The sequence below is a fragment of the Aythya ferina genome (genome assembly GCF_964211825.1).
Source record: "Aythya ferina genome assembly, contig: HAP1_SCAFFOLD_88, whole genome shotgun sequence".
In the NCBI taxonomy this organism is placed as follows: Eukaryota; Metazoa; Chordata; class Aves; order Anseriformes; family Anatidae; genus Aythya; species Aythya ferina.
The window spans coordinates 364,096-381,913 of record NW_028181427.1 but is presented as its reverse complement, the minus strand read 5'-3'; the positions used below and the strand labels follow the sequence as shown (position 1 = coordinate 381,913).

The 17,818-nt window shown below is 44.3% G+C and overlaps 1 long non-coding RNA gene and 1 pseudogene across 2 annotated transcripts; both read left to right on the top strand.

Annotated features, from left to right (window-relative positions):
• Nucleotides 1-601: 601 nt before the first annotated feature.
• Nucleotides 602-2,667, top strand: LOC311428516. The gene is made up of 3 exons (XR_014687754.1): nucleotides 602-942; nucleotides 1,767-1,845; nucleotides 2,037-2,667. It is a non-coding gene; the product is annotated as an uncharacterized lncRNA (long non-coding RNA).
• Nucleotides 2,668-10,517: 7,850 nt separating this feature from the next.
• Nucleotides 10,518-11,625, top strand: LOC311428515 (E3 ubiquitin-protein ligase RNF114-like; annotated as a pseudogene). The gene is made up of 2 exons: nucleotides 10,518-11,147; nucleotides 11,362-11,625. The product of its transcript is annotated as an E3 ubiquitin-protein ligase RNF114-like (transcript).
• The last annotated feature ends 6,193 nt before the right edge of the window (nucleotides 11,626-17,818 follow it).

Here is a 17,818-nt window from a genome sequence, read left to right as displayed (position 1 = left end):
CACAAAGCAAACTGTTCTAATTGTGCAAAGTAAATTGATACTTGGTAAGTTCAAACTTAGTTTTATAGTTGGCAACCACAAAAGTAAACCTTAGCTGTGATCCTACCAGCACAGTGGTGTAGCTCTTCCCTTCCCCTTGTCCTCTTGGCTCTTTTAATGAGAGTGCAAGCAACAAACCTGTGCCAAAGGGTGCTGTATAGTAAACAATGGGCAGGCTTTTTTCTAAAAAGCACGAGTTTGAGTTATGTGGTGTTTGGGTGTTTCTCTTGAAACGATTCTTACCTCCTTGAGCTGTTAGATCATAATGCAGGAAATGAAAGTGCTGCATGCATAAACAGAGTAATCAAACATACACCTCTTAGGAAGAGGCTTGCAATGTAATAGTGTTTGTTTTGAGCACTGTTAGATACAGTTTGACATGAATGGAGTGAAAACACCTTAGAGAAAGGTGTTGATTGTTCTCACTTTTCCAAGACAGAAATAACTGGAGTAGATTTCCCTCCTGCATGGAACAAAAGTTGCACCTTTTTTTTTTGTCTGGCTAGCTTTCAGTCTCTTTAAGAATTTCTCTACAGGTCACAGTTTTAAGTAGACAGTTTAAACGTGCAGAGCGATAAGTAAGTGGAATGCAGTGGTTGTGACAACAACTTCTGATCTGAAATGTAAAGAAAAATCAATCCACTTCAGGGTGCCTTTTTTGTTTGTCTGTTTCCATTTTACAAGAGCAACGGTGAAATAAGGAGAATCCCATCTTCACTGTTTCAAAATACTTTGTTTCTGCGTTTCAGTCACCAGAACATTGAGGAGTAGAGCTGGTGCAAAAACTGTGAGACGAGTCCACGGAGAAAACAGGGACTTGGAGCTGCGCCGCAGCTGTAGAGTCGGACGCAGTCGGTACTCTACTACTAACTCGTCCATTCTATTTGACAAACTTATAACAAAGTAAGTCATCTTTTCTTGCAGACCTCTTAAAATGATCTTTCTTAGCAAGCCTTTGCACTATGGCATGATGTTGGCCTCGACTTGCTCTGTATTTTGACAGCAAAGAGGTATGGCTGCTCCTGGCATTGAGAGTTCAATTTGTTGAGTTTTCCGCATTTGGCAGTTTTCTTAGCATCAGAAGTGCCTTCATTTTTAATGAACTTTTTGTTCCATACTCACAAAAGTGAATGTAATGCTTGATTAAGAAACTGAGGATGGTTTGATACAGTCAAAGCAAAGTAGTCCTAGCGATTCTGCATTTCTGTCCATGGTTTATTTCTGTTTCTGAAGCCAAAATTGTTTTCTGCTTCAGAATTTGCTTTCCTTGCATTTCATCATTTTCTACAACACGAAACTTAGATTCCCATGTAGAGAAGAACAAACAGCCTTTCCTCGGTTAACAAAAAATGACTTAATGCTACTGTGCAGAGCAACTTAAGAAGGATTAAAAGTTGACATAATTTTTTTATAACATCTTAGTAGGATGTCAGAATTCTTATTTTCCTCCTGCATTTAAATATATATATATTTTAAATGTGCTCAGTAAGAGGGGAAAATAAACCTGAAAACAGCGTATGTTTGCAAATCCTCAAAAGCTTGTTCTTAAATCTCTATCAAAAATAAAGATTTGACCTAATTTTTTGGTAATGTCTAAAATCTTGGCTAAGTGTCAATGACTTTTGCTTTGTGCGTACTACATTAAAATCTCTTACTGATTATGCGTGCTGTTTTATTTTGTTCATACATGCCTAACTTTGCTCTTACATGTCAACTTTGTATCTTAGTACTGCGGAAGTTGTGCTACAAAAAATGGATGAAATGGAGCAGATGCGTAGATGCCAAAGATGTTGGGAAGATGTTGAGGTACAAATGACAGAGCAAATACTCCGTCAGTTTGCCATTTTTGTAGAGTATTTCACGTAGGGAAGTAACTTAGTTGTAATTTTTATTTGAACTGAAATAACTTCCTTCCAAAGAATAGTGTGGTCTAAACTACCATTTGGTCTTGCTCTCTGGTTATATCTTCATGTCTTACTGATACGGTTGTGCTCCAGATATCTTTTAAGAGTGGAGGAAGCATCTTCTGCAGAAGATGTGGGATAACGGGGAGATGCTGAAATGCATGTCTTCCACTCCAGTTTCTGAATTGCCTTCTGCATTTTGAATAGACGCTGTTTACAAACAGCTGTTTCGGACTTGGGTTTTTACTCCAAATGTTACTAAAAGCTCTGCCTGGGGGACTGAATATGCAAAAAGACTGGTGCTTTCCATCAGCTTGGCAGTTTAAGCTGTTTAGCTTTTTATCCGTAACTCCTAGATCATATTTCTCGTCATGCTCAGGAACGCACTTACTTGGAAAGCTTAACAAAAGGCAGTGCATGGCTTCCTGTGTTGGTCACTCGCTCGAATTTTGATTCCTGTTAATGTCTTTTTTCCCGAGAGCTCACAAAGAATCTCCAGTATCATGTAGCTTTAATCATCTGTTACAGGCAAATGGAGCTGTTTTCTTTAATTGACCTAACTTGCATTTTAGAATTCTTCCTTGGTTGCAAACTGCTCCCAGAGTTTTCAGGAACTTGAAGCCTTTCAAATTTCCAGCTGAATGAACTGATGGCTACTTTATGTATATTTGTTCGTGTGCTGGCCTTGCCTGAGAGCTTAAATAAACCCCTGTCTCTAGAGGAACCCCTGTTAAAGCTGTATGCAGCAATCATACTCCTCTGTCTTAGTTTTGCTCTATTAAATTAAACTATTTTATTAAATTACTGTTTCTTATGAATGATAGGCACATCGTTTTAAAACTTCCCGATAACCTACTTTCATAGCTTTTTGTTTAGCTCTGAATTGCCTTCTTTTTCTCTCAAATCACAGAATGGTTGAGGTTAGAAGGGGCCTCTGGAGGTCACCTGGTCCAACCCTCCCCTGCTCAAGCAGGGACACCTAGAGCTGGTTGCCCAGGGCTGTGAAATGAATCCAGAATTGTCCACAGTACTTTTTATTAGCATCTCTCACACGCCTGTATGATTTCTTTTGGTATGTCTGCTAGAAAGGTAGTTCTTTTTCCTTGGTTCTGTCACACTGTAGGTTATTAACCTATGATTAACTAATGCACTCAGTTTTGTATCTGGGCAAGTATTTAACCACTGCATGTACTGAGCGCTGGTTTAGAGCAGAAATTCTTGTTACTGATTGTGGGTGCACGCAATCATATTCCCATTCTCTCCTCTTGTGCAATAATTTATTTTTTGTGTGTATACGGGGTGCCTCGATAATGTTACTGTGTAAGCATCAACAGACAGACGTGTCTGTCAGTGGATGTACATGTATGCACGTCTGTTTTTCTGCACGTTTGTGACCGATCTTTCTTGCTGCTTGGAATTAGGAGAACCTTGATATCTTGACCTGTGTGAAGTCGGACTTTGAAAGAACTGGACCTGGCAGTCCAGATGAGATTGGTGAGTTCTGGTTTTAAGTTTTCTTTACTCTGTTCTAACCAAAAGCCTTGTCTTAAACAATTGAAACAAGCTAATCTACTGGGTATTTGTCTTCTGTAACAATTCTGTGTTGCTATTGACTTCACAAGCCTTAGTATGAGCTCTAGGGCTGTACTGTAGTGAGCTCAGAACAGGTGAAAAAAAAAATACAGCGCTTTTCCAAACTGCTTACAAGATAAAAGGCAACAGATGGTTGTAGACAGGTGGGAATGGAAAGAAATGGACAGCATTACTCAGCATGCGAAACGGCGATACCGCTACAGCAGAAGCGTGACAGTTTTCATGGTTTTGAGCAGCACAGCAAGAATTTTCAGGAAGCAAGATAGATAGGCTGCCAGATGTGTATGAAAAGCTCCTCCCAAGCGTGAAGCTCAGCAGGAGGGAAGATAGCGTTGTGCATTTCTGTGTTTAGGAGGCAGTCACCGTAAGCTGCTGTCAGGGCCTGTAATTAGGAGCTGTCATCTGGGTACTCAGTGACTTGTGGAATGAGGTTAAGCCACGAAAGCCCATATTAACTTGGAAGTGATGGGAAAACTTACAGTTTTTGAGAAGAACGTTAGTTGTGATTAAGGCAGTAAATTAGATCATCCTTGTAGGAGCTTTCTAAACAGATCAGAACAGGGCAAGACTGTACTTAAGGACCGAAAAGGGTGTTGCAGTAGACGAGCTGACGAGTTAGATTATGTGATAGAGCTCAGCTGCACACCTGCAAAGGAGCTCAGAGAGACAGTGACAGGAGGCTGAGCCCCAGAAAATACTTTGCTCCTCCCTTCAGAGGCCCAGAGGAGCAGAGAGATGCACAGTGGCAGGTGGGAACCCGAGGGAAGTTCTTCAGAGGAAGAATGGCTGGGCCATGGACTAGTAAGGGAGAAGCAGAGTTGACTCCTTTGGAGGTTTAGTTAGGAAAATATTAGCTCAAAGTCTTAATAAGAGTAGCTTGAATACAAGGAGGGGGCCAGTCTAGAGGGAGAAGCTTGGTTAAAGTGTGTGGGTTTCAGGGAGCTGTGCAGTAGAGACTTGCAGAGAGGAATTTTAAATAGCATGTTGAATGGGAAATTAATTGATGATCAAAATGCAAACTACAATTTTAAATCAGGAAAGAGCTAGAATATACTTTTATAATGAAAAATACGCCAGAAAAGAGTGAGGAAAGTGTCAGTGTTGTTATAAAGGAAGTTATTGGAAAAAGGAAAGGGTTAGAGGAGCACTAAAGCAGAGAAATTCATGCTTTTGTGATAGAAGTGTTGGAACACCAAGGACTGGAGATGGTAGTGATCACAAACTCATTTACTGATCGCTCAGTTTTCTGTGTGCTGTCTGTATACCCCACGGCACCTACCTTGCATTCAGAAAGCAATGCAACCTTTGGGGTTAAAAAATAAAAACCAAAGAGGGCAGTGCTTTCCAAGAAAAAAAGATAAGTCCTTTTGGCAAACAGGTAGGTGAACGGAATATGTATGTTCCTTCCTCGGTGTCCTGCTGTTAACGTGAGAGGATATTCTCCAGAACCCAGTAGATAATTGCACTCTGGTTCTTGTGTTTTTTACCATCTTTCATGAAACAACTTCAGGTTACTTGACAGAAGCTAATGGCCTAAGCTTATGTGCATTTGGCATTGTTTTCTCATTGGTGAGCTTCAAGCCTGTGTCTGGCCCATTATTGCTCCCAGAATTTGTGGCAGAGCTAGACTTGGACTTAGATTACTACGCTTAGTCTTAGCACTACAGATTATTAAAACCCTTTCCATTAAATACTTTCTCAAACTAAGAAGTGACTTTCTGAAATAGCTGTTTTCAGAAGATCTGCATCTTAGCTAAGCAATATGACAGAATTTTGCCTGTTGTTAAACACTGAGGCTGACGACAAGTCCATCAGCAGTTTCAGAGAGGACAGAACAATGTCTAGATGCATGCTCATCTGCTAGGATTTGTGATTTCTGAAACGTGACTTGCATAAATTCATCTTAAGGTTTTGCAGGATCCACCGTGTCATTAAAATAACGATAGTAATAAAACTTACAGGCATCTGTGTAATGCATTTTGGATTTCATATAATTTGCAAAAGTACTTAACGATTCGGTGTCATTTTGTGGTACACTACAAACATCAAAAGGAAGTGAGAACAAAGAAAATGATGGTGAAGATGTTCCAAGGCGTTACAACCTTCGACAGAGTAAACCTGTTGACTGCTACCAAGCTCCTATGGAAAGTAGGTTGAACGCACAGTTTCTCTTAAAACCTTATTTCTTGCACATAAGTGAGATAAAATTTTTGAATGTAAATACATGTGTTTGCACACACAGTTCTGTTTCAGTTCTGTACCTTCATTCTGCACATGAACTTCACTGTTTTTATCAGACACGTGTGTCCTGTGCACATTGTATTTCTTTGCTGTTTGGCATGCTTAGTGCTATGTATCCTTGATATAACAGTAATTAATCACACTTAACAGTCTTGCTCTTGTGATTTTCAGTTCACCTTTAAACAGGGTGTAGTTTTCCACTTGTGCCATGCACTGATGAAAAGCAAAAACAGTTAAAAATTCTTCTGGAATTAGGGATGAGTGAAACACGTGGCATTTTCTTTATCTTTTGATATCCTCCTCTCTTAAATGTATCTGTATCATTATTCTAAATTCTTTCCTTTCAGTAAGACAAAGAGATCGAGAGAGGACTAACTCGGGCCAGCCCCATTCTGTCAGACAGAAAGAGTCACTTGAAAATGCTGGGTCACAAAAATATAGAAGACGTGCCAGGTTGGTGTATGGCTAGTGATAGCTCTTACTTATCCGTAGAGCTGTCAGTCTCCTTACTGCATAATGCTTCAAAGGGTTTTCAGTTTAGTGGTAATTACAGAGTAAGTTTATGATCGGTACTTTGGTAGTCTTAAGGTAGAGAGGAAAGAAATATTTGGAGGGGAGGAGGTGGATACTTTTAAGTTGGTTTCTTTTTTAAATCCAATATTTGTGGGTCACTGATAAGATGATTATGGAGGTAGTGTCTGAGTTTCTGTAACTGAAATTCTTTGGTTCTGGAACTGAAGCCAGAATCCCCCCTTAAAAATCTTAGTCAGACTATTTAATCTTGAAGGATACAAATGATTTTCTTAAAACCGAAAATAATTTTATTCAATTTAGAGGGAGAGGCTTTATGGAAGTTTTGTTAGATTTAAAAAAAAAAAAAAAAGAAAAAGTTATCACTCAAATACTGACTCTAGTTTCTGTTTGGAATCAACTAATGTTTCTATATGAAGTTAACCTTAAACAATAAAAGATCTAAATGAAATGATAAATTGCCTTAGTAATGATAAAGGCTTTTTGGATTCTGTAAGCAGTTAGTGCGTAGAGAATGCTGTTGATTGCCAGATATTTTGTTGAGCATTCTTGAAAGCAGACAGTTGTCACGAGGAAAATCATGTCATGGCCTTTGAAATCAGATTCCTAAGGAGTACAATGGACTGGAAAATAGATCTCAGAGTAAATTTTGAGATAGAATTCCCTTAATTTTTGGTGCTACTTAGTATCTGCTCTATTTTCTTTTTAACTTTCTGGTCTATATGCTTGCTTGCAGACAGAGACGTGCAGATGACATCAGTGATTCTACACCCTCTTGCTCATCTCCCTTGCTTAGCACGTGTGATACGGAGGATGGTGGTGAGAGCAGTGAGGATGGCGAGAGCAACCAAGAAGGTTGCTGTCGTTAGAGAATAGGGGAGGGATGAACCTCCTTCCAATGAATATTTAGCCATGTTTAAGTTTATCTGAATGTAACTGTGTAAGTTTATGTCAATTAATTAGGTCTTCTATATATTAATTAATGTCTTCTACATTTGCTTGGCATTATTACGAAAAACAAATCTTCGAGCTGCATCTTAAAGAAAAAGAAGCCCTATAACTTCTCCTTAATTCAAATCAGGACTTTTCGAGTGAAACGTCAGAAACGGGACCTAAAGAGAGTTCAGAGGGATCAAAAGAAAGTTGGAAGAAGTCAGGGAGATGCAATGCAAATAGTGTGGTAAGTCGTAAACTAATCATCATGTCAGCGAGTGTTTCCAGTGATTATGAAAGATCTCAGTGTGCCATCTACAACTACCTTTGTTGATGGTTTTCTCTAAAGCAACTTCAAAAATTGCCCAGAATGTTTCCATTGTGCTGAGATAATTTCTGATGAAACCTTGATCTAGATTGCTGCTTTCTTTAACATACAAACTCTGTTGTGTTGAATTTCTCTTTAGATTGGATTTGAGAACGTGGGTGGTCTTTCCGAACACATCGCAGCTTTGAAAGAGATGGTGATTTTTCCCTTCCTGTATCCAGAAGTTTTTCAGCGGTTCAATATTCAGCCCCCAAGGTAACTCATTACAGTGATAAATCTTAAGTCAGCTGTTTTCAGGAGAAAGTTCAATTAAGGTATCAATATGCTTCCATGCTTCAACATTTTTGGCAGCGGTGAACATTTGTTTTAGTAGTAGCAAAAAGTGGTTTCTTAAAAACGGATAGAATCAAGAATATTTGTAGGTTAAAAATATAAGCAATGTCTTAAAATTTTAAGTTTTACCATCTGGTGTTTTTAAAAAGTTGGGTTAGTTGGGTTGGAGTGGTTTTGTTCTCAGTTTTATGTACAAGTCAGCTTGATTAGTTTGTAAGCAAGAAGGGATTATCTAGTGGAAGCCAATTGTAATATGTTGCCTGGAAGCCCAGTTGTTTTTCCTGCCTACTTTTGCTTTCTTTTTTTTTTTTTTTCCTCTGAGTGCTAAGGCATCGCTTTTCCTTCCGGCTTTAGGCTTCCTCACTTGCCATCAGCAATAGATGGTCTGAGAGACCAAACCCAGTAACTTAATGCTTTTGAAAGGAGCATTAAATGCTTTACTAACAGATTCTGCATATTGTGAAAGCAAGAATATGCAGTTTATTGCTGCAGAATGAACTGGTGATTCACCATTCAGCCCATTCTCAGATTCTGTGCTGAAGTTTGCCCGTTTGGCTCCGGTTTGCTGTAATCACCCTGTTTGTCAGCAGTTTTGGAAGTGTCCTTCTGGGACAGTATGCTCTCTTTTGAAGGTTTTATACGTTTGAGTTACCCCCTTATTCATTTCTTTGGGTGAAAAAAATGAATTTTCTTGTGAAACGTTGTAAAAACGCAGAACTTCTATCTGTTCTGCCTCTACCCACACTTCAGCTATTACTGCTGTCTTGTATATGACGTGTTTTGGTTAGAAAAGATGAGTTTGTTCTAGAGACGATGGTTGTAGGAGGTACTCATCATGATGTTTTTTTTCCTATCTGGATCTTTTTTATTGCAGAGGCTGTCTATTTTATGGCCCCCCAGGAACAGGGAAAACACTAGTTGCTCGTGCACTTGCCAGTGAATATAGTCAAAGTGACAGGAAAATATCATTTTTTATGAGAAATGCTTGGGACTGCATGAGAAAATACATGGGGGAATCAGAATGCCAACTTCGTGTGTTATTTGAACAGGTAAGGTTGAAATGCACAGTGTATTCTGTCAGAGTTGAAACCATTATTTTTTGTGGTCAACGTTTTTAAGTAGAACTTGCTCTTTTTTTTGTATTTTGTTAGTTTTTTTTTTCCCACTGAAATGGAAATGCCAGTGTTTCTGCTGTGAATGTCAGCTGTAAGAACTACTGGAACGATTTGCTTCCTGTCAGCCGGATACAGTGGGTTGACACAGACTGTCTTCTGTTAGTCATGCCAGATACTCCAGTAGCTCTATCAGTAGAGGTCCCAGAGGCTAAAATGAAAGATCTAGTTTAGATGACATTCCAACCATGATGTTTTTGTGCATTTTTCCTTTAAATAATGCTGTTTTACTCTGTGTTTTTGTGCTAGGCCTATCAGATGCGACCTTCAACTATTTTCTTTGACGAGATAGATGGTCTCTCTCCTGTGCACTCCAGTAAACAAGACCACATTCACAGAATCACAGAATCACAGAATTTCTAGGTTGGAAGAGACCTCAAGATCATCGAGTCCAACCTCTGACCTAACGCTAACAGTCCCCACTAAACCATATCCCTAAGCTCTACATCTAAACGTCTTTTAAAGACTTCCAGGGATGGTGACTCCACCACCTCCCTGGGCAGCCTGTTCCAGTGTCTAACAACCCTTTCAGTAAAGAAGCTCTTCCTAACATCTAACCTAAAACTCCCCTGGCGCAATTTAAGCCCATTCCCCCTCGTCCTGTCACCAGTCACGTGGGAGAACAGGCCAACCCCCACCTCGCTACAGCCTCCTTTAAGGTATCTGTAGAGAGCAATAAGGTCGCCCCTGAGCCTCCTCTTCTCCAGGCTGAACAAGCCCAGCTCCTTCAGCCACTCCTCGTAGGACTTGTTCTCCAGGCCCTTCACCAGCTTCGTCGCCCTTCTCTGGACCCGCTCAAGTCCCTCGATGTCCTTCTTGTAGCGAGGAGCCCAAAACTGAACACAGTACTCGAGGTGCGGTGTCACCAGAGCCGAGTCCAGGGGGACGATCACCTCCCTAGCCCTGCTGGTCACACTGTTTCTGATACAAGCCAGGATGCTGTTGGCCTTCTTGGCCACCTGAGCACACCGCTGGCTCATATTCAGCCGACTATCCACCATCACTCCCAGGTCCTTCTCTGCCAGGCAGCTCTCCAACCACTCATCTCCCAGCCTGTAGCTCTGCTTGGGGTTATTGCGCCCCAGGTGCAGGACCCGGCACTTGGCCTTGTTGAACTTCATGCAGTTGGCCTCAGCCCATCGGTGCAGCCTATCCAGATCCTCCTGCAGAGCTTTCCTACCCTCGAGCAGATCGACACACGCACCTAACTTGGTGTCATCTGCAAACTTACTGAGGGTGCACTCAATGCCCTCATCCAGATCATCGATGAAGATATTAAAGAGGACCGGCCCCAGCACTGAGCCCTGGGGGACGCCACTAGTGACTGGCCTCCAACTGGACTTGACTCCATTTACCACGACTCTTTGGGCCCGGCTATCCAGCCAGTTTCTAACCCAACGAAGCGTGCGCCAGGGGCGTGGCTGTGCGGCGGCCGCCGGCGAGATGGCGGTGGCAGGGGGCGGTGGCGGATCCTCGGCATCCTGCGCACCCTCCACCCGCGGCCTCGAGCGGCCCGACCCGCTGGCGCGCTTCACCTGCCCCGTGTGCCTCGAGGTGTTCGACAGCCCCATGTGCGTCCCCTGCGGACACGTGTTTTGCACACCATGCCTGCAGGAGTGCCTCAAGCTCAAAAAGCCAGTCTGTGGTGTCTGCCGCAGCACCCTGGCGCCTGGCAGCAGGGCTCTGGACTTGGAAAAGCAGTTCGAAGCGACAGAAACCACTTGTAACAGCTGCAACAAAAAGATGTTTCTCTCAAAGATGCGCAGCCACGCAGCTTCTTGTTCAAAGTACCAGAACTATATCATGGAAGGTGTGAAAGCTGTGACTAAAGAACCACTCCACAACACCAGGAACTTCCCCAATCGCTTCACCTTTCCTTGTCCATATTGCAGCAAGAAAAGCTTTGATCAAGAAGGACTAGTTGAGCACTGAAAAACATTGCACAGCATGGATGCAAAACAAGTGGTTTGCCCAATTTGTGCCTCGATGCCGTGGGGAGATCCAAATTACAGGAGTGCTAACTTCATGGAACACCTTCAGAGACGACACCGGTTTTCATACGATACTTTTGTGGTACGTGTTTCTTCATCCTTGGAATACGTGAGCCTGATGACTCTTAAAACCCAGCTTTTTTTATGTAGCCACTACTGTAAAATGTAGTCCTTGCAGATGGTATAATGCGAGAAGTTGAATTACTGTTAAGTCAGAGGAGGAGACAGCTGGTTTTGTGTTGTGTTAACCAATATGGCCCTGGCAGTAAAAGAATTTCTGTACCCTTCGTTCATAGGATTATGATGCTGATGAAGATGATATGATGGCACAGGTTTTGATGCGTTCTTTGCGGGATAAATAAAATAAAAAAGAAGACTAATTGTCAAACCAAGCTTCCATGAGAGGGAAATGGCCAGCATTCTTGCACTTCTCCCTGTCCATGCCAAGATGAACTCAGGCATTCAGAAATATGGAAGACTTTAATCTTAGTTTTGAATCCCCATTTGATCTTTTGGTATCATTCTTGTTTTTTATTAATATGACTATGTTGTTCAACCACGTAAGGCTAATTTTCTTTTTTGTTTCACACAAAGCTTATTTATAGGTCAGTGTGGAGGAGACAGTTCTGTTTTCCTTCACATCTGCCTGTTTTCTGATTGCTTTCTGCCAGTTGTGCTAGTTTGACTAAAGCCAGAAATACTCCAAATTGACTGGCATGAACTAGCTGGTAAACCTCTTCTTCCCCTGATCTTGTTTACATTTCGTAAATGATAGTATGAGAGGTGTCTTTGTGGCTCTTTTCCTTTAGTGAGACCCCTAGGTGCTAACTCACCAGATTAGTTCCTGTTTCAGCTGGCCTATGATGCCTGTGATTTCATGATGTTTACCAGTGTGTGAATTCTCACAGGCAGCCTCTCAATTATATGGAAAACATGTCTCCAGTATGTCTTCAAACTGCAACATTCCTTAGCAAAAATGTTTGAAGCTGAGTAAGAAACTAGTTCAAAACACTTTAGTTCTATACCTGATTACGATTTTGTTCCATACTTTGACCATAATTTCTAGCCTGCCTGGAAAACAGAACTTTGGTGTTAGCTAAAATGCATAACTTTCAACTGTTATAGCAAATATTAATCATTTGTTGGCCTTATTAAATTGGTGTTTAAAAAATCGGTTTTCTAGGAATCTTAAGCCTTATGCTTGTAGGGGAATTCAGAAGCTTTTTCAATATCCGTATCTTATGTCAACTAAAAATTTCATATATATATTCCTAGTTGTTCCATCCCTCGAGGCAAGCTGGTAGCAAAACTTATAACCCGTAGCACTTGCACAGCACTGCCTTCTGCATTGCAGATTCTAACAAGTATTTTGAATTCCTGTTTTTACTTAAACGTCGCTAAGGTAGCTGAAGCTGTACTTAGATTGTTTTCCATATACATACAGGATGGAGGTTTAGCTTTCAAAGAAAATGTAAAATATAAACAAGTTTGAATTCATAGACAATGGATACTTGATACTCAGTTATACACTTTCATTGTAGAGTTTCATTTTTAGTTTAACACTAATTGCACGGTCAATATGCTGAGATCAAGCAGTCTCAGAGACCCGAACAGAGCTTGGAAATTGGAGTAGTAGTGCTGAGATGTCTGGTCTCATTGAACTTGGCATGCCTGATTGGAGCAGTGGACCTGCATCACCACAGAACTGAGTACTAATCAATTTATTTGACCAATAAACTTCACACTCTGCAGACTGCAGCATAACCTTACCCCTAAGAAATGAAACGCACCCCAGCTAAAACATCTTGATTAAACTTTGTGTCCAGCAAGTTTGTGGCTTCTAATATATTTAACTTGGTTTTGGTGTGCTTTCCCTAATGTGGTAAGGCTGGTATAGATTCTCACTGAGGTATCTGCTTGGTGACTGCAATCTTAGTCTTAGGGAAAAAATACATCAGTGTGGGAAAAGTACTGTGTTATGGGGTTGGTGATTCCTAATGCTTGGTCTGTGAAGAGATTACAATGTGCTAGTGGTTGGGTAGGGATTTCTAGGTTCTGGCTATGACAAAGTTTTGTGATAAAGATTGGCCTGAGTCTAGATTTCTGCAACTGTTCTAAGTGCACTTCCATGCAATTCTGACATTCATAGGTATTACAGTTTTGCACCTACATAAAATCTGCTTGATCTTTGGGGAATGAAAAAAAAAAAAAAAGGATGATGACCTGTTTAATTTACTGTGAACACGTTAATTTATCCTGAAAACTAGTAACTCAATGCCAAAACAGGTGATTCTAAACGATAGTTGAAACCAATTTACTAAGCCTGATATCAGCAAGTGGTCTGTGTTAACTTACCTATTTTTTATGTCTTAAAATGAGTCTTGTCCTTAAAAAGCTTGTCCATTATGACTACTCATGGAAGAAAGTCATGTGGAATGGAACAAAATTTACTGAACCGGTAAGTAAAACCTATATTTTTCTATTAGTTCCATTGTTTCAACTCTTCTGACGCTTATGGACAGCATAGATAACAGAGGGGAGATTGTGGTAATCGGAGCTACCAACAGACTGGATTCTATAGATCCTGCTTTACGAAGACCAGGACGCTTTGACAGAGAGTTTCTCTTCAAATTGCTAAATACAGAGGTGAGAACTTAAATTCAACATTAGTGCTACCATGGCAAAGTCCAACTTTATAGGGAAAAAAAAAATGACAACTTGAACAAAAGAGTGATATGTGGAGACACTGCCTTGTTCCATGGAGGGCAAATCTGGTACTGGATATATATGGTCAGGATGATACCACCAAGTAGTTAGTTCTATAACCAAACCTTTCATTCCCAAAGTTGTACCTGTTTACTTAATTCTCTACCCTCAGCCCGCAGGATGGGGGAGAGACGACCACCCAGTAGCCCCATGCTGGCCTGGGTGGAGCCCGAGGCTCGTCAGGAGAACACAGCTCCCACTGAACACCATGGGCCGCTGTTGAATGGTGAGCGAGGGCCCCCGTCAGGGGGAGCAGGGCTGGGGCTAGGGAGCGGGGGGGCCAGCAAGAGCACCCTGCTCAGCGTCAGGACCAGCATGGCAGCCCAGCCCCCAGACACCCCCAGGGAGGTTGTGCCAAGGGAGCAAGCACGGGGCTGGAGGGAGGCCAGAGCTCCTTCCTCTCCTCCCTCCTGCCTTTGGCCACCCTCTACAACCCTCCTTCTTCTCCTGCCTTCTTAGAAGCTGACAGCTTATGTAATACACAATAAATGTTTGTTCATTGTCTTTTGTATTACAAAAACAAGGAGTTCCGTTTGAGGAGCGGGAGTTGCGAAAGCTCCCTGCTGAAGTAAGGAGCTGTATAATACTTGGCTAGACACTATGAAAATTCTTTTGCTTAATGTAACAAAAAAGAGAAGGCCCCTCCCCTTCTCTCCTTCTGCATCTCAGCTGCCTCTTTTGTTCAAAGACACTGTTGCAAAGCTCATGTAACCACCTCCTGATAAGTTGCTAAACTAGTGTATCAACATCCTGCCTTCCTGTCTCACGCTGGCCCAACATGACCAAAAAAAAACAAAAAACAAGTTGAACCACAACGCCGAGGAAGACTATGGCCTTCATCTTCACAACCACCAGAGGGACAGAGACGACCCCCTACCAACAGTGCGCGCAGTCGCAGAATATACCAGATGTGCTGCGTAATCCCGGAATTACCAAAATATAAAAAGGGACCCTGGCGGGGGTGAGGTGCGCGCCGTTGGCAGAGCTGAGACTCCCCGGCCGCCCAGCGCTGTTTTGCTTGCTGTTGCTTACTCAATAAATTCCTTTCTATTATTAATGCAATGCTCTCTGAAAATTAATTAAGGGGGCAACTTCTACAACCCTCCTTCTTCTCCTGCCTTCTTAGAAGCTGACAAGTTAGCTGTCTACAAGAAAGAAGCGGAGAGCTTGCACAGCATTCTGTCCTTCGTCAGCAGCACGCAACAGGTAGGTGTGGCCTTGCCATGGTGGCTGTGCCTGTGTCTCCTGCGGGTCGCGCAGCTCTGCTGCCAGGATGCTGGCGGGCTGCTGGCGAGGCAGAGCTGCCGCCCTCCAGGAGCCCCGCACAGCCCTGAGCCCCTTGAGGCTTTGGTCCTGCTGCCGGCCATGGGTCTCCCCTCTCACACTCCCCGTTGGTCTCTCTGCCACCCGGCTGCCAGGATAAAGACCTGAAGATGAAGTTCCTAAGGAGCATCATCAGCGTCTGCAGAACTGCCAGAAACTGTGGCCTGTGGTGCGGCCTCGATGCCTTCTGCAACAAATACCAGCTGATATTTGTTTTTGGTATTTGTGAGCAACTTTGTTTCTCACAGGGGGACTACCCCCGTGCCGCCCAGCGCTGAATAAACACACCTACTTTACAATCTTATGGATTGTGGAGTCCGTTTTCCACAAGCCACCTCTCCTAAGCCATTCCCCACCACACCACCTAAAACCCTTACAGCTGCCTACTATGGTAGAGGCTGGAATGCTCAGCACACCATGCAAAGGATTCCCCGGCCCTGCACGTGTTGTTGGAGTTTTAATGGAATGCAGGCGTTTGAAGGTTTTGTGCCTCTCCCTGGCTTAGGAGAGGCAGCAGCACAGTGCCCGCCGGCACCAGCTCGATGTCAGCTGCTCCCTTGGACGTGTCAGGATGAAGATGGTCTGAGTGGCCAGAGACACAACACTTTCCTCCTCGTCATTCTGCAAGGGCTGGAGGACTGCAATGGAGAGCAACAGAGCAGAAATGAAACCCACCTGTCTGCAGAGACTGCGGGCAGAGCCTGCCACCCCTCCACCCGTCACTTCCCGCAAAGACACAGAGGGACCAAGGGGTTAGAGTCAGAGAATCATTAACTATCCTGTGTTGGAAGGGATCACTGAGCCCAACTCCTGACTGCACACTGGACGGCACAGGACTTAACACCACATATCCAACAGCTTTGTCCAAATGCTTCTTGAACACCCACAAGCTCGGGCACCATGCCTGCTTGCCTGGGGAGCCTGCTTCAGTGCCCAACCACCCTCTCAGGGAGGAACTTTTCCCCAAAATCTGATCTGAACATCCCCTGACCCGGCTTTAAGCCACTCCCTCGCCTCCTATCACCGGTCGCCTGAGAGGAGAGCTCGGTGCCTCCCTGTCTGCTCCCCGTCACAAGGAAGTTGTAGACAGACGTGTTTTGCTGTTAACATACTCCAGAAAAGCCCTTTCTCTTAGCCACCCCGGTACTGGCCAGCTTCAACCCCAGCCGAGCTTTTGGCCATACAAACTTTCTCCCTTCCCTCTGAAAAAGGTGAATGCCCCCTGCCCCATTGGTCGTGGACCCACACCCCGCTGCCTTCACTCACTGCTGCAGATTTCATGGATCTTCCTCTCGCTCTGGTCCTTGCAGTGCTGTGCGGCAAGACCTAGGCACAAAGCTGCTGTCAGAAGCCTGCAAGGCGCCCCCCAGGCCCACTCGCATGGGGACCCAGTCCCGGGGGGGACTCTAGGGACACTGGGGCTGGCAAAGGCTGACAAAAGAGGGACCCTGGGGGCTGTGGCTCACCGATGAATCTGATGGCTGCCTCCCGCAAGGCGACCTGAGTGTGCTGCAGGTACGGCAGGCTCTGCTGCAGGTATTTCTCCACCTTTCTCTTGTCCTGCATGAGCTGGAGAGAGCGCAAGGTTACGGGGCTTGCAGACCCTGCCCAGCTGGACAGACCACTCCCTCCTGCCAACACCCCCCCTTCCCCTCAGGCCATTCCCATCTCCCAGCCACGAGCCCTGTGGGGCTGGGGTTTTGAGGTATGGAGAGAGCTGTTGTCTTTACCAAGCACTCTGCGATCCTCCAGGTCTGCTCTGTCTGCGCCAGGTGCTTGAGTTTTTCCTGCTTCAGGAAGTTTGCAGCGGTGACAAGGGCTTCCAGGGAGGCCTGCAGAGCAGCAGAGGCTGAGATGGCACCAGAGCCCAGGGAAGGGGACCTGGCAGCCCCCACCTCTTGGCAGGGCTGCAGGCCTTTCCCAGCCCACGGTGGGATAATGCAGTGGGGGGTGAGTGTGAACTGCGTTTGGCATAAGGAAGGAGGGGAGCTGTGCCCCCATTCTCCATGACGCAGGCGGCTGCACCCCGAAGGGACACACATGCCAAGTGCCCAATTACCTTCAGCCCTGGCCCCGGACACCCAGGCAACCCCTGTGGTGTCAGTCTGCTAGTCCCTCTAGTCAGGTATGCCATACGCACCTTGGCCACGCTCTGGGTCTGGTCACTCAGGTGAAAAAAGAGTGGGAGCAGGCTCCTCTGCACGACCTTCTTCAGCTGCCTCTTGTGGCGCCACAACGCAGCCTGCATCACTTTGTTGTAGAGGCAGATGGAGAGCTCTTGCAGCTGGCTGCACTCCTGGTAGGAGGAAGAGAGGAAGACTTCAGCAAGAGCTGCTCCCTGCCCGCGGTGAGCAGGGGCGTTAGGGTGGCTGACGTGAACGGAGGTGCTACAGAATCAGAGTGTGCTCAAAGGAGCTGTGGCCAGATCTGTAGCCACAGTGAAAGGACGCAGCCCCACTAGAGGGAACGTAAGAGGCCTCCTTCACGGGGGGCAGCTGTCATGAGAGTGCCCATTTGTGGGCTCAGGTCCCGCAGCAGCCTTACATCGTTAAACAGTGGCAGGATGTCCCCAGCCACTTGCAGAGCGATGGAGCTGGCCTGCTTCCTCTTCACGTGGTCCATCACGTTTCCGATGAGAAGCAGGGCCTTCATCTTGGTGTCAGC